This window comes from Wyeomyia smithii, chromosome 3, assembly GCF_029784165.1.
Source record: "Wyeomyia smithii strain HCP4-BCI-WySm-NY-G18 chromosome 3, ASM2978416v1, whole genome shotgun sequence".
Lineage (NCBI taxonomy): Eukaryota > Metazoa > Arthropoda > Insecta > Diptera > Culicidae > Wyeomyia > Wyeomyia smithii.
Window position 1 is genome coordinate 55,302,746 of NC_073696.1, and position 13,945 is coordinate 55,316,690.

At 34.5% G+C, this 13,945-nt stretch overlaps 1 protein-coding gene across 11 annotated transcripts in view; it reads left to right on the plus strand.

Annotated features, from left to right (window-relative positions):
• LOC129730989 (uncharacterized) overlaps positions 1–13,945 on the plus strand; it is a 260,098-nt gene that overhangs the window by 158,114 nt on the left and 88,039 nt on the right. The gene's annotated exons all lie outside the window — the stretch shown is intronic.

Genomic DNA, 13,945 nt, shown 5'->3' on the forward strand with positions numbered 1-13,945 from the left:
ATAATTAACGCGGTTTTTCACGCGGAATTTGCGCCTTTTTTTGCACGCGTTTCGGAGTTGACGCGGTTTATTCACGGGATTTTTTTTCCCCGCTATTCCCGGCCATCTAAATGGCTGTTAGGTTTGAAATATATTTTAGAACCTTAGCAAGCAACCATAAATCCATTAATTATCCGAAGAACCTTGCCTTTTTTTAAAGGGTTCTAAAAGCTCCAAAGTATACGACTTACCTACTATTTTTGGTTTTGCGTATGACCTGCATAAAGTTTGGTATATAATTCTCCGATTTTTCTTCTATTTTTGTTTACTTTTATTATATGTGGAGTTCGAGATTTCAATTTTTTTAAAAACATCTGATACGGGTCAAGTTTGGGATTGGTACAAAAATATTCGGGTTTGACCGAAAAAAATAAGTTCGGGACGGTCACAATCTCTGGGCTCGGATTTTTAAAAAAACTCAAAATATGGCTATTTTCAGTATAAAACTAGAAATATCTTTACAACAAATGAAAATTTCAAACCAATATATTCCACAAAAATGCGAGGTTTAGCAGAATGAACAAAATCTTAGAACATCTTGAATTGTTTCAACGATTACAGAAAAAGTTATGGACAAAAAACTCATTTTGAAGGGTGTTTTCTTTTCATTCAGTACTCGGTTGGATACAACTGGAAACAGTTGAACTCTTATGAGTAATGCAGTTCTTTTGACAAACTTTCAAATGCATACTGTCTGGTTTGCTACTATCTGCAACCTTCGGAGAACTCAAAATATGGCTTTTTTCAGCAAAAAACTAGAAATATCTTTAAAACAAATAAAAATATCAAACCAATATATTCTACAAAAATGCGAGATTTAGCAGAATGAACGAAATCTTAGAACATTTTGAACTGTTTCGACGATTACAGAAAAAGTTATGGACAAAAAACTAATTTTGAGGACTGTTCCTCGTAAAACTCTATTTCGTCATATCAGACGTACAGATAGAAGATTACAGTGTTCAGCAATTCTTTTTCTTATAGATTTTCCTACAACTTTGCTGAAGAAAGCAATCGGGTATTTTGAAAATTAGAAAAAATAATATTTTTATTTAACTACTAGGGGGATTGATCAAAAAACCGAAAACGCCAAAAGAAAGGCCTTGCTATATGGAATAAACTTGCTGAAGACACTGGGTACATAAAATCAATATTTCACAGTCAAATCTAGAACGATCACAATTTTTCGAGTTTAGACCACTGTGTACTGTGAAGAAATGCATGACAGTCCCATTTGTGAAATTTCTAATTAAGGTGACGAAACCCAACTACAGAATGTTTATAGTTAAATTGTGATTGTAATAAAGTATTATCCTTGAAGAAAGTAACATAATTCGAGCCTTGTTATGTTTTTTATACTAATAAAAGTCGAACATTAAGATCGCATTTTATAAGACAGTCATTCTTTTACATGCAGTATACCTCTAGTAGTCGGTTAAATATGTAACTTGGCATCAGAATTGTTGCTCGTAACAGCTAGAAATTGTAAATTCGTTTCTTTAATTCGTTTATTGACAGATACATCGTTTTAGGAACCTTTTTGGATTATATAAAATTATGTAAGCTGCGATTTCAGTGCTTCCTATGTGTTTCAGCGTATCTAAATGGAAGCCGAATTCCTACTGAGTTGTCCGAGTGTCGTGAAACACAAACCAGATGTCACGGCTTCGTGTTACTTACCATGTAGTTTCGAAATTCGTTCTTTTGTTTATGAGTAATTCAATACTATTCAGGTTCCAACCAAAGTTAGCCTTTTAACAATATGCAGCGTGACAGCGTTCGATTAGTTTCTGTTCGTAATTTTCTTATCAAGGCCAATTAAGCATTCAATGTAAATTGAAACGTCGCGCGTGTACGGCGCGCAAGCAATGACAGCCAAAGCCAGAGCTGCCCTTGAAATTCGATGTGACCTACTCTGGCGGGGGCCTTGGTGATAAAGTCGAAACTGGTTTTCGGGTGACGGCCATAACGCATCATCATCGTCACATTTGTTTACCAGTTAGTTGATGACAGTGGACTTGAACTCGCCCCTTTCGGCAAAAAGTGAGGACCGCATTGATAAAAAGCGATAAACAAGTAAATTTCAATAGCTACATTATGCAAATGGAGCGGCACAAAGTGTGCGCCTCTTCACTGTCCGGTTCAGAGCTGAGGTCAGTACGACAAATTTATTTATTTATTTTGTGAATCGTTGAAGCACCCACCCTGGCTCCGAAGTGGACCGTGCGTGGAACTGTAAATGTTTAGCGGAACTGGTTGGTGAGTAACGCTGGCCTGGCTTGGACTAAGTCGCAATTTTTCTGCGGCAGGGCGCGAAAGGATGAGATCACAGCCGGTTTCCCACCTGGTGTTATTGAATAGGTACTGTGACCAAATGATCTACTTAATTTGCTGGTTTCCGGAGACAAACTATTTTCGAAACCGGTAATTATGAATTTTGAAATTTTTGTGCAATTTTCATTGTACTGCTAAAACTACTACTGAATGCTCACACGGAAAACCTCTCGAACGGAACACAATGCATACGCGAAACACCCTCTTCTCACGAGCCAATTTAATTGCTACAGAGGTACTGTTTACTTAATGCATTTTCTTGTAATAGCTCAGTTACACGTGTTGATAAGAGGGTTTTGTTTGTTAGAAGCTAGAGTGAGAGAAAAAAAACTTGCCCACGACACACCCGGTTGTCGATTAGAGTGATTCGATTGCATCGCTTGCCGGATGATGACTTCAGAGGAGCACATTCGAGGGCAACGAGTTACGTGAATGTGAGAATCGCATGGCTGAAGAATGTGTACGCGTGAGGATGAACTGCTAGAAATTCAATGATGCTCACTAGCCTCGGTGAAATCAATATCACCACTCGTTCCACCATTGCTGTTGGTATGCTAGCTCGGCAACCGCAAAAGTGATTTGAAATATGCAAAAATATTCATTAAAATTCAAATTATTATGAACTTGATAAGCATAATAAAAGTGATATCCTTGCCGTAATTCAATTTATGTTCCACATCCACTATCACCTTTCAGTACCAGCAAACGTTTACAATACCTAGCTTCTGTTAGAGTGCAAGTTTTTATTCCTGAACATTTTTTTAAGTTGTCGCTTCCTCAATTCCAAAATTTGCTCCCACTATTGGTGGGGCGATACGAAAAGAGAATCATGCTAGGCACGCAAATAGTAATTAGTAATTCAATACGCAATAAAAATGGTAGGCCTACGGTATGCCTGAGGAGCTGAACTTTACTGAAGCTTTCAAAGCGTAGAGTCAATTGACACCATTCGGTGTTTGTAATATGAATAAAGAACTAGTTTTTTGTGCGTTTCTGATAGTACTTGTGAAAACCTGATTCAATCCGGTTACTGGTGAAATTGATTACACAAATGACGGTCGTTACGGTTTTAATGCTAAACAAATCGTTTGTAATTTACTATAGTGTTCGCATTTCATACTGGAAGATAACACAATTTTCAAATTTGTTTTCACCGAGAAGTTTAATTTCGTATTTTTGTCCATGTATTTATATAATCAAACTATGATGAATGTAATACAATATTCAAATAAGAAAGTCACAAAACTGTTCACTTTATTTACAAATTGTACATTGGCATTCACTTTATTTACAAATTGTAACTTTGGCAAATTACGCTTGAGAAAACTACTGACGAAGACGTTCGATACCCTACTGAAATTGAATCTGATACTGATTTTTAGTCAATAATTGTTGTGGTTCAAATGCTTGCTTCCTGAGTTATATTTTAAGAAATTCTTATCGATGACAACTTCGAAAATGGATTTTTATTGATCTGAAGAAATGCAACCAGAAAAGTACAAATCACGTGCAGAGAATGATAAATCACTCGTTGCCTTTTCTGTGCACAATTTATCATTTGTGTATGATTCAGTAATACACAGTAAAATACAAATCATACATAGAAAGTGATAAATCACGAGCAGAAAATTACAAATCATGTGTCGAAAACGAAAAATCAAGCAAAAAAATTGACAATTAAACGAAACTTTAAAATCATAAATAGAAACTGACAAATCATGCACTAAAAATGATAAGTCACACCGGAAAAATGACAAATCACGTTCTTAAAATGACAAATCATGCCTAAAATTGAAGAGAAGTCTGACAAAAAATTCTTGATAAACTTATAAATTCAATACAGTCATACACAGAAACATAAAAGTCCCATATAGAAAATGATATTTATGAGCAAAAAAGTACGAATTTTGTGCTAAAAACGTTCATGAATGATAGAATAATGTCAAATCACGCATAGTAAAAGAGAAATGAAGCATCAAAAATTGACAACTTTATGAAACGAACCAGAAATAAAAATGACATATCATGCACAGAAAATGACAAATCACGTACATGAAGTGCCCAAAAAAATAAATAATGACGAAGCATGCACAAAAAATGATGATTGTGAAGTGGCAATGAATTTACAGAAAATGGAGTCGCACATAAAAAGTTGATTCATTTACCCAAAATAAAAAAATGATGAAAAAAAAGAAAAAACCAACAGATTTATTGATCTGATGAACAACCAGAAAACTACAAACACGTGCAGAAAATGACAAAGTTACTCTTTGTCTTTTTCAGTGCGTAATTTGGTACGCAATGTGTGCTTTGTATTTTGCTGTGTATGATTCAGTCATACACAGAAACATACAAATCACAGATAGAAAATGATAAATCACGAGCAAAAAATACGAATATTGTGTTGAAAACCAAAAATCACGCTCGTAAATGATAGAATAATGTCAAATCATGCACAGTGAACGGCAAATTAATAACCAAATGAAATTTACAAAACACAAATAAAAATGGCAAATCATGCACAGAAAATGACAAATCACGTATAAGAAGTGCCCAATAAAATAAATAATGACAAACAATTTGTAAAGTGGCAAATAATTCACAGAAAATGGAGTCGCATATAAAAAGTTGATTCAGTTACCCAAAATTTAAGAAAAAAAAACAAAATGATAAAAAAGAAAAGGAATTTTATTGATTTGATGAACACCCAGAAAATTTCAAACACGTGAGGAAATTGTTACAAATAACTCGTTGTCTTTTTCTGTGCGTAATTTGTCATTCTCGGTACGCTATGTGTGCTTTGTACATTTCTACGCATGATTGAGTCATACACAGAAACATACTAATCACGAATAGAAAATGATAATTCACGAGTGAAAAATCACGAACCACGTGCTAAAAACGAATAATTACGCTCGTAAATAATAAAAAAATGACAAATCGCGGACAGTAAATGACAAATCAAGCATTAAAAATTTGCAACTTAATGAATTTCGAAAACCTCAAATGAAAACTGACAAATCATGCACAGGAAATGACAAATCACGTACGTAATGTGGAATTTACGGTAAATGATAAAATAATTGTCAAATCACGCACGTAAACGACAATACAAACATTAAAAATTGACAAATCATGCCCAGAAAACGACAAATCACGTGAAAAAAAAATTGAAAACAGGAAATTTTAAATCACCCAAAGCAAACAAATCAGATATATTTAAAGTAGTCATTCAGATTAAAAATAAAAATATTGGCAAACTTCTCACAAATCAAATGACAAAGCACGCGCAATAAACGACAAAAAAATTAATAATTTCTTAATAATAATTTGGCTGTTAATATAATATAATTTTACTAAATTCATATCACGGTAGTGTAAATAGGATAGAGAATTTAAAGTCAAAACTATGACAAATTAACAAAAAAAAAATTCACTCAAATTAACTGACGAATCACGAATGAAAAATTACCAATCATGCATAAAATATGACGACTCACGTGCATAAAATGACAAATCATGCCAAAAAAGGGATACGCTTTTTTGTTACTTTTGGCTTGTATACAAATTACGTAACGTATTCGTGCGTTTTTTTGTATGATTTGGACCACTGCGACCATTATTGTGATCGTTTGTGGTTTACCCGTGCGTTACTTATTGTTACATATGGGGTAACTATTAGATTTTCTCAAAATTGGTAATTTTGAGGAAGGGCTACCCTCTGTATAGCGTAACGTTGTTTTGGGGAAATCGGTGGGAGAAGGGTTGTTATATGGAGAGATGTGGTCTATAATTAAAATTTATAGCTTTACAAAACTTGTGTACGACTCCTTATTGTTGTAAATTTTGGACGTTTTCGTTATATTTATCATTTCCATCGTTTTCTCCTTTTTTTTTGTTATTTTTTGTCGTTTCTGTCCAGAGTTGTAAATATTCACGGGAGTACAATTTTTCACTGCGATAATCGTTTTCTTTTTCCTCTGACGTTGGCGAGGCTCGCTGTCTAAATACATTCTTGAACAAAGATTTCATACGAGTACTCGACACCAAGGCGTTTTTTCCCTAAATGTATTTTTCGAAATGCGAACTAAGCAGGTTGTGTGAGCCTCACTGTAAGATGATACGAAATTTACTTATATCATTCATTGATATTGTAATAATATTTATCAACAGAATTAAAACAAATTAAATGTATTGAGCCTTCACAGGCCTGTCTCTGTCATTCGTTCATGCCTTTTTAGTCATGTTAGTAATTTTTGAAATTCTTGTCTATACAGGTACAAAAAATTGTAAATCAAAAATGACATCCTCCGCACTGGTGAACTGACAAATCATCCACATAAACTGACAAACACGCAAAAAAGACAAATCACCCGAAGAATATAGCAATCTTATACGGACAAAAAATCAGAAAGAAATAATGAATTAAACACAACAAATGACTAACCACGCACATAAAAGGACAAAATACTTGCAGATAATGTAAAATTACATACACTTGGAGTGGTAAATTGTAGTTACTGCTACTGATACTCTATTTTTTCAACCAACTCAAACACTCTTGACTGATATCGATGAAGCGACCTAGTTGATAATCATTGACATTCTATTTATAACCGTTCGAAACGGATATAGAACTTTGTTCTCTTGATTCCAGCTCCTACGAAACACGCGATTCTCAGTTAATTGAGCAAGTTGTTTGTTTTTCATTTCGATCATTTCTATTTCCATAGAAATCAATTTCTCAAATGACGGCCCACGTTATGCTCGAAAACGCTCCGCTTGGGTACGCAATAAATGTACATTTTAAATGCGTCAATTTCTATATGGAATTTGTTTTCATTTTCATCTCCGGCATTCGGTCGGTTTCACTCGCATTCAAAACAGCGGCTAATGATTTTTTTTCTGTTTCCTTTTCTCACTCTTTTCAGGTAAGTTTTGGCCTACCGTCCATCAAATATGCAATTTTAAGATAATTTTCACCACACGCGTTTCATGGACGTCCGATCCGTAATTATCTCTCCAGAAGCGTAAGGTGCGTATGTATTGAATTAGCTACCGCGCGGATTTAATAATAGAGAAAAGATTATTTCCTAGCATGGCACCTCACCGTCTGCATGAGTGATTAAAGTGCTAGGTGTTGCACAGACAGTACGGCAACCGACCGACGGACAGGAAAGCCGAAGCGTCAGACTTGCGTTACGCTTCAATACGTTCAATTAAAAACACATCATTATTGAGGGTTCGTATGTACGCTTGCTCGGTGTTACGTTTTGCCGCACCATCCATTACACAGGGCCTGCGATTCATCATCCGATAAATCTCAGCCATGTGAAATTTGCAAACGCCATAACGGATTCATTAACCTGTTGGGGTCGACTGACGGGAGGAGGGAAAGCGGTGTCCGGATTTGGTTGGGTCTAATCTAGGGGGAATTGTTTTTCATTAGTGCGATGTGAGCTGCGATTGTCACATGAGCAAATACAGAAAAGCTCGAATTTTCAACGTCGATAACTTATTCACAGAAAATAAGTATTTCGGAATATAACATGTGTTTTCGTACATTAATTCATATATTATCATAAAAAAAATATTGTTTATGTAGTGACATATTATAAACATCTCGCAGTGCTGAAATTTTTGGAAATCATCAGAATGTTCGTGGGTTTCGAATCTTTAGGATTTCATATGATACGGCTAGAATTGCAAGTGATACTAATAAATTCTTGTGTATTTCCAACACTTTTTTTATTTTAGACATCCGGCAATACGCACTCATATATCCTATATTTATACACTGCATTTCATCTAAAAATATAATGTCGATATCATGTTGTTCATGATGTCATGTTGTTCATGATGTCATGTTGTTCATGATACACCTCAACAGGGAAATGGGTTTGCATAGTCCTTGGAATTTAAAAAAAATTTCTGGATATAACATCGACATATGGAGTACTAAACTAAATGCATTCGTTGCATATTTTTGCGCTGTGAATCAAATGCTGATTTGCAGCAAAACAACAAACGCTGGCAAAGTTGAAGCGTAGAGAAAACAGCCAACCCAGAGTGATGAACAACTGTGTAAAATTAGAACAATCATCCGTGCCGGAGGAATTCAAGGTCACATTTAGCGTTGACTAAAAAGCGCACAGCACGGAACGATGAAAAATCATTGCCGCAGGAAGTAATTTCCAACTTATTTGTAACGAGTATCCGGCTTCACAACCAGCAAGCAACCATCAGCGTACAAGGGAGAAGTGAAGTCGGAGAACTGACCTAAATTTAGACTCCCACGTTCCCCTTGCTACTGTCGTGTCGGTCGGTCCGACAAAGCGAAAGTGATGCACCATTTGTTTCACATCTTGTGGGTATTCGGGGAAGAACCACAGAGGTAGAGAAAACTCGAAAAAATGCTTGCATTTGCAGTTCGCTTGATTGTCAAATGGCAACGGATGTTGCTGAGTTCTTGTAATTTAATCAACTCACCGTCAAGTTCCGTCTAATTGCCCAGGTTGCTCATTTTGCTTATCGCATTCGGAACAGCAGTAGAAATATTTGCCCCGACTGAAGCATGATTTATTTAATTTTATTGGAATTCGTGCAGCAAAGGTTGGAGGAATCTATCCTGTGACAGCTTTTCAGTTTGTTTGCTACATGGGTGTTGAGAAGTTGCAACTGGAGGAAGCTAACCTCGACTCATCTAGCAGAGGAATTACGACGTGACTTGGGTATAAAATTTGCATCGTCGCTACCGTGTTGGAATCCGGTGGTTAGTGGCAATATAGGTCATTCGGGTTTTCGGGTTCGGGATTTGGTATGCCGATCATACCGTGTTTGTTTGTTGGTTGCACTTTTTGTCACTAAGAAATCGTTTTTCTATATCGTTGTTTTATGTATGGTGAAATTTGGATTTGTGTGCTTGGCAACAATGAAGATGAATAAAGGTGTCAGCAGAACGTGTGTTTAATAGAAATGACGTTATCATTTTTGAGGGCTTGTAAAGCTATAATCAGAAGGAAATCAATTCAATCCAATCCTACTAATGAATGAATGTTGAGCTATTCTACGCTATTTCGCGGATTAATTCGTATCGATCCTTTCGGTTGCTCGTCATTTTTGTTTAATTCACATCTCTACTTCTGTTTCACTTAGAAACTGTATATGATTTTGCTTACCTTAAAACTAGAAGTTTTCCCATCAACGTAAACGAAACATTTTCTTAAAAACATGTATATTGTTCTTGAATTCAAAGAAAACCAGCAAAGTATTTTGACATTTGCGATACCTGGCCATCTGGGGGAATTTTGCACAAACATTCAGATGCAAACAACTTTTAGGTATCCTTTGGCAAATACAATGACGGTTTTCCAGAATAAAATCGGGGTAATATCCTTTTATTCGAGTTTAAAATATGTTTACGCGTAATTTTATTATTCAACGCAAAATTCCGTAATGCAGTTAATCTTCTCAATATTGTTCTAGTCGTTGCTGAGGTAAATTCGACTATTTCCAAAACCGGGATTATGCCCAGAGGTCTGGAATTACCCCCAGACCTTACTCTGAAATCTAAGATGGCGACTTCCGGTTTCTTGAATACAACCTAAAATTGTCAAAAAGTCAAAGTGGGTTTCCCACAACCGGAATAATGTCTAGAAGTTGAAAATCTACTTCAGGTGTTATTTTGAAATCCAATACGGGAACTTTCTGGTTTCTTGAAAAAAAAAAAAAAACGCTTAAAATTAACAAAAAAGTTAGAAATCGGGTCCAAGCGTCATTTTCAAATTCAATAAAGCGACTGGTATTTGGAAAACAAGCGAAGAAAAAAACATGCAAAATGAGGATTTCCGGAACCGGGATGATGTCTGGAGGTGAGAAATCAATCCCAGACGCCATTTTGGAATTTAAAAAGGAGACTTTCGATTCCTAGACAGCCTTAAATGACCAAATGCCATTCGATATGAGTATATTCGGAACCTGGATGAAATTCAAATGTCAGAAATCAACTCAAGAAGCTTCTCGATGGCGACCATGGTGATAGTTCTACATTTTTACGAAAATATTTGTAAATTTCGTAATTTTATGTTCGTAAAAATGCTATATCTCAAGATTGGCTCATATTACAGTAGAATGATACGTTTCTCACGTGAAATCCTCCGAAAAATAAGATGAAACTACTAAATTTGAAATAAAATTTTCGGCTACATTTGCCAAAAAATACAAATCTAATTTTTCAATACAAAAATATTCTATCTGGCAACACTTGCGGATGAAAATTCGTAATAAAGATGGAGAACTCAATCAATCAAGAATAAAAGGTTGAACAATCGAAATGTCGTCAATCCAAAATTGAAAGCGAAAAAATTAAAATCAGAGATCGAAAATCAAAAAATGTCCAAAGTTGAACCAACAAAAAGTGGATAAGTCAGTAGATCGAAACGTTAAAACTTGAATTGAAACGCTAAATAGTGGCAGATTTAAAATGTCGGCAAGTCAATAAATTTAGAAGATAACAAAAGAAAGTGAAAAGTTATCGATAAAACATCATGAGTTACAGTGCGAGTGAAATGAGAAACGAGAAATACTAAAATCAATTATGGTTTTAAAAACAACTCAATGCCTAATTGTAGAAGAAGTTGATGTCATTAAGTGTCAAATTCATAGAGTTGAAAAGTTCATTACTGGACCGTTTAAGAAAACACACAGTTGCAAAGTAAAAATTCAAAAAATTAATAATTCAAGGAATAAAAAAAGTTATAAAGCCAATAACTTGAAAAATCGGAAATAAAAAAACCAAAATAGATATTCCGAAGTCGACAAGTCGAATGATCAATACGTTAAGCAACAAAAAGTCAAAAAAAAAAAAATGTCCAGATGACAAAAAAAAATTAAATCTCCAAAAGTGGGTAAAACTTGAAAAGTAATTGAAAAAATGTCATGAAGTCAAGAAATCAAAAGTCGAAATGTCAAAAAATCGAAAATTTAGAGTTAGATAGATATGAAAAAACAGTAAAAAAATCAAATGTTGAAAGGGGAATATCAATAATAAGGTTATAAAATCGATAATCGAATTCCTAAATTGGAGATCGAAAACTGAAAATCAAAAATCGAAGTGAAAAGGCTTTATGCTGAATTTGAATTTAATACTAAAATTTCAAAATCCTTAATTTGAGATTCAAAATCAAAAACCAATTTTCGAAATAGAAAGATTGAATTTTAAAATTGGCAATCAGAAATCGAAAATCCAGAGAGGAAACATTGAAAGTCTAAGAATGGAAAATCAAGATTAAAAATCGATAGTTTAAAATTAAATATCAAAGATTTACGACAATCGAAATCAGAACTGGTTGAACAAACGAAAACTTGAAAAGTCAAAGGATCGAATAATAGAAAAATCCGTATGTCGTAAAATCAGAACTCAACACAAAAAAGTCATTAGGCGACATCTATAAATTACGTAACGCAAAAAACTCAATTTTTGGACCCCACCCACCTCCCATCATATGTAACAAAACGTAATGGCAACACCTACCCCCCCCCCCCCCCCATAAAATTACGTAACACTGTAGAAGGATTTTCTTGATAAAAATGCTTGTTATTGGAGTTTCTCTACAATTTTTTTGTTACGTAACACTGAACTCTCCTCCCCCCTCCCCTGTGTAACGAATCGTAGAATCAGAACTAAATCCGAAACAAAATCATAGATCGAATATAGAAAATTAAGATAAATATCGAAACATTTAGGGCTTAAAAACCGAAAATTTAAGATTGTGGACTCATAAATTCATAAGAACAAAAATAAACATAAGAAAATAATGGTCCGCAACTAAGTTCTCGCAATTTATCAACAGATGGCGTCAGCTGAGATGTTATTTTAATGTGGTGTCATATACTTTTAGTTGTGTGAAAATGTCTGACTTTGTACCAAATAATCGTCATTTGCGGGGAAAGTATTACTTTTCTTCTTTTATTCAAAAAAAAAAAAATAAAATAAAATAAACAGCGGCTGAAGCGCAAGCGATAAAAAATGTTTACGGAAAGGCTGCTCTAAGTGAAACAACGTTGAGGACTGTTCACGTTAATGAAACTTGCAGTTACTTTCATCGGCCTGTTTCAAAGTTATTAAACATTTTTTGGAAGCCGTTAGCGAAGGATTTTTAATAAATTGCAACTGTGATTATAATCTGCACGACAAATCGATAATACTGTACATTAACAGAGGAGGTATATACTAAATTAATATGATTTCCGTTTTTTCGTAGTAGAATACTCATTACACTCCATTCAATATATTGAAACGTTTTAAGAAAGACGGTTACAATTCGGAATTTGGGACTCAGAACATTATTTTCCTGTCCCTCAACCGAAGTCAAAGAATGCTACTCACAGTATCGTATACACTGTTGCGTAGTAGAGTGTTGCACTCTTGCTATCTGCTTCCATCTGATACGCGAAGAATTCTTTTGTCTTTCTCCTAAACCCAACCACGAAATTACGTGTTATTTTGTTGCGTGGCTAAAAACTCCATCATCGGTCTGATTCCACTGTTTGCCAACACGAACTGAGATTCATTTTTCATACCTTCGTATTGCATACAGAATAGAATCTGCGTTCTTGCATCTTGCGAAGCTGGGCGAATGATATAACTGGAAAAAAGGCAGAGCCACCTACAATATGGGGCTAAAATAAACATCGTGCCAGCCGTAGCTTTTCCAATTGATTTTTAGTTCAAATTAAAATATAAAAGATGTGCTAATTGTTATACCAAAGGTTTGAGTAAAACTTCATCCATCAACAAATTAATTTTTTTCAAGAGCGTCTTAGTAGAATGGAAATAAATATTGTGAATAGATTATTTTTCAATTTAAATCTACTTATATAATTAGATGGAAACATAACCTATTCTCAATATTCTTCATCCATTGATTGAGGCATTAGTGTTTAGGTTCTGTTTAGTGAAGGTCGACACATGGCACGTACGAATCTACACTATACAAGTCTGTTTTTAGTTAGAGACCACCATTTTATGAAATAACTTCCAAAATAGTTAAATAGTTTAAAGATTTATTTGAAAATCCTACAGTGCACAGTGGTCCAAACTCGAAAAATCGTGATCATTCTAGATTTGACTGTGAAAAATTGGTTTTATGTACTCAATGTCTTCAGCAAAATTGTTTCATAGAACAAGGCCTTACTTTTGGCGTTTTTAGTTTTTTCGATGATTCCACCTAACAGTTATATAGCTGTTAAATTTTTTTTTCTAATTTCCAATTTACCAGATAGCTTCCTTCAGCAAAGTTGTGGAAAATTTTAAAAGATAAACAATTGCTGAATACTGTGATGTCCCATCTGTACGTTGGACATGACAAGATAGAGTTTTTTGTAGAACACCCCTCTTTTAAATCATTTTTTTGTCTATAACTTTTTCTATGGTTGTCAAAGGTTGAGAAGGTTGAGGTTTGTGGTCGGTGGTGAACATAGTTTTAAACATTTTAAACATAATTCATCTCGTGATTCCAACTACCTAATAAGTTGTGGATTTCAACAAAGTGGAGCCTAAATAAAATTTCTT